Genomic DNA, 4053 nt, shown 5'->3' on the forward strand with positions numbered 1-4053 from the left:
GTGCATGCTCTAACTTGGCTGGGTTATATTGCTCATATCATGCATATGGTGTCTTGCATTGCCATGCCATCTGCTTAGATTAGACATGCTTTGTGTGAATGCCTCATGTTTGCTTTCTATATCAGATATGTGAATTATGCAATGCCATGTTTTTCAGCCAGTTATCATATATGTGAATTATGCACCGCCATGGAGCCAGGCATCATATATGTGAATTATCTCATGCCATCTTTTTTTTCATTACGTACTCCATTTGTCGACAATCTGTGTATATTGAACTACTCTTCATGTGTATCAGCCAATTGAGCCGGTTATGGAAAAATCTGGAGTGAAAACAAGGTCTTCAGAGCAGGCAATGGTACCTGTTGAAGCATATATCTCGATGGTTAAAAGGAGCTCCTCAGGGGAGGATTCAGAGACAGATGATCAGTCCTATATCCCACCTGAGGTGTATGCTCTAAGTTGCAATGTTTATATTTCTCATATGATGCATATGGTGTCTTGCATTGCTTAGTTTAGACATCATATGCACAATATTGAATTCTATCTGCTTAGTTTAGAGATCATACATGCGAGTGCCAGCTGCTTAGTATATGAATCAATTATGTCAATTATATCATGCCATCCTGTATACTTAGACAACATGTATGTGAATTATTTCATCCCAACCTATTTTAGAAAGACATCATATAGTTTTGTCATGTCATCCTGTTTAGGTACTCATCATATGTTAAATTATGCCATTATATCATGTTAAGTTATCCATCATATATCTGAAACTGTGTCATGCTATCCTGTTTAGTTAGGCATCATATATGTGAAATTGTGTCATGCTGTCCTGTTTGGTTAGACAACATATATGTGAATTACCACATCTGTCTATCATACAATGTCTGTACGTTCAATTTCTTTTCTTGTTTATCAGCCATTTGAATTGGAGGGGGTGATGGCAGTATCTAAGGGTGCAAAAACCCGTTCTTCACAAAAGACAGTGGTACCCGTCGATGCAGATAGAACCATGGTTGTACTAGCCCACAAACTAGCCCCACCACAGATAATCAAGACTCTTCCAGATTGCACACTTACACCATTGGGCAGAGAACCAGCTACACCCCATCTAACCGCAACCCCAGCGGATAGTAACCCACTTATAGTTGACAAAGCACCATGTCCACCACAGAGTACCCCCACATGAGCAGTTTGTAAAGCTACTGCCATGCCCAAAGCATGAAGACCACCACAGCTAACCCAAACTCCACGTTTAAAGCAGAAGAGCAACTATTCTCAGGTCAGATTCCGTAGCTATGGTCCATACTCCTTTGCTGTTGCATCACTATATTTACTCATATCAACTACTTTTGAATTTGGAGGATCCAATTGAAACTCCAATGGCACAACAGGTATGTTTTAAACCTATTTCTTTAACTGGATTGTTGTTCTAACTTCTTGCTCTATGTTGATTTCAGTTTAAGTTGTATAAACAGTTATGTTCTCATGTGATGCACATTACAAGTGCTGCCAATGTTGTGTAGTTTCTCACACTTATATTCTGTCTATGCTGCTGTGTCTTAAAAATATATGAGTTGAACTGTGTCTCTATCTTGATTAGGGAACATAAACTAGAATGATATGGACAATACAATGACCATAGTACATAGATATATGTTTGTTTCATGCTGTTATCCTGTCCACCTTACTACTGAACCGGTTTACTGAAATGAGTTTATTATACTACAAGCTAAACCTGTGATGTGTCTGCTTGTTTCTCTTGTAGTATGCAAACAGAATATTGGAGAAGAGCACCCCACTATGCAATGGTAGAGAAAGTAATGCAGATAAGGTTCAAGATAGTGAGACAACCCTGTTGGTCTCCAAGAAAGGTGATAAAAACGATCTTGTAGACAGTGAGAAAACCCCACGGTTCTACGTTGATGTAGTGTTCGAGTTACTGGCCAGTACCGCTGGCACAAGCTCTTCGAACTCGCTGCCTGAATCACTTCGGCTTCTTCAGTCTCAGCTACAAGCTGAAAGGCATCAGTCAGTTGTGCTGCGGCAAGAAGCCGAAGGACTGAGGAAGTCCCTGTAGAATTCAGATGTGTACTTTCTTGTGCAATAGCAAGCGCTGGAGGATTTAAGCGCCAAACAAGAGAAAGTTAATAAGCTTGCTAAGAATCTTGCCAGCATTATGGGTACCCAGGATATTGTTTCTTAAACTCTTCTGAAGTGGTTTCAGTTCTGGACTTGTTTTGCCGCGGCGTTTATATGCTGTTGTGTTCCCTATATTTGCACTGGTGGTGAACTTTGATGCCCAGTGGATGTAATATGTGTAATAGCCGTGATAGCCCAGCATAAGTTGCTTGCTTATTTATTTCCTTGTTGTCTTGTTTATTTGTTTGCTTGTAGTTAGTGCAGTTCTTTTTCTGCGGTTTGCTAGTGGCTGCAACAACCTATTTTTTAAAACTAGGCCACAATAACCATGGGCTAATATTTACTGTAGTGACACTGGGCCTCCTACGGGCCGTAGAAACAGTGGGCCTTCTACGGGCCATAGAAACAGTAGGCCTTCTACGGGCCGTAGAAACATTGGGCCTTCTACGGGTCGTAGAAACAATGGGCCTTTTACGGGCTGTATCATCAATGGGCCTTATACGGGCTGTATGACCGATTGGCCAAACATGGGCCAATAATAGGCCGCATTATGGCCGTAAACGGGCTAGAGTTGGAATCGTCATGGGCCGACCATAACGGGCCATCGTTAATAGGTTGTATTTGATGACGCTGTGAAAACGGCCCAATGTATTAACGGACCACAAACGGGCCGACTGTAACCACGGACTGAATTTGGCCCACAAGCAGAAAATGACAGTAACGGGCCATAAGTAAATGAATGCTCGAAATGAGCCCAAGAATAAATGGGCTCTGAGAAGGCCGAAAGATAACATGGGCTGGAAACGGCCCAACTGAATAACGGGCCCTTAATTGGTATAAAGTGATACACTGTTCACTACGGGCCAGTTTCACCACGGGCCGTTAATGGGTCTAAAGTGATACACTGTTCATTGCGGGCCAGTTTCACCACGGGCCGTTAATAGGCCAAGAGTTACATAGGGCCTCATATGGGCCGAAAGACGTCATGGGCCACACATGGGCCAGAAGTGAAAACGGGCTAGAATCATATTGGATGGCCCAGATGACGCTACTGGGCCTAATTCGGATAGGGCGTAACGGGCCTTGGGTTAGCGGGCTGTAAATGGGCTATATGCGAACAGGCCGTTAACAGGATTTCCATGGGCCGACCCATCACCTTTTGACCAAGTCAAACGGGCCGGCCTTTTCACAGGAATGGGCCTCTGTTGGGCCGTGCCACGTGTCGACGTATCATTGGCGCCTTCTGTCCAATGAGTGGATGACATATGTGCCAACAATGAGCCGACACGTGTTTCCTCCAGCCAATGATGATTTTACACGTGGAAAATCCCCATTGGTTGGGGCTGTTAACGGGTTATCGGATCCAAAACCCGACCCAATAGCTTAACGATGTTCCGTTACGGTGGATGCCATGTGTCGGTCACCCTTGACGAAAGCACTTCTGTGACGCGCGATTTATCGTCATGGAAGTGGACACTTCCGTGATGATAATTTTGGTAGTGTCATGGAACACTTCTACGATAGCACGAGTATGACTATCTTGATTCTGTCATAAATTTGTCATGGATGCACATGCATGACAAAAAACGCGACCTACTGTGATAAACACATATCATCACAGAAGTGTATTTTTTTGTAGTGCTTGGGGCTAGCTTGCCCATACTCCCGTTCGGCCTGCTCGAAGCCTGGCTGGGCGGGATTATTTTCGTCCTCGGCATTATCCAAAGCGTTATTGTCTCTTGTGCCGGTATCGCTATTTTTGCTATGACGAGGCTTAGAGTGGCGCCGATGACGCCGGTGGTTAGATTGCTTCTTAAGGGGATTATCCTCCGTTGCCTCATCGCCATCGCTTTCTTTGGGGGTGTCCACCATATATATATATATATATATATATATATATATATA

The sequence above is a fragment of the Triticum dicoccoides genome, chromosome 1B (assembly GCF_002162155.2).
Source record: "Triticum dicoccoides isolate Atlit2015 ecotype Zavitan chromosome 1B, WEW_v2.0, whole genome shotgun sequence".
NCBI lineage: Eukaryota > Viridiplantae > Streptophyta > Magnoliopsida > Poales > Poaceae > Triticum > Triticum dicoccoides.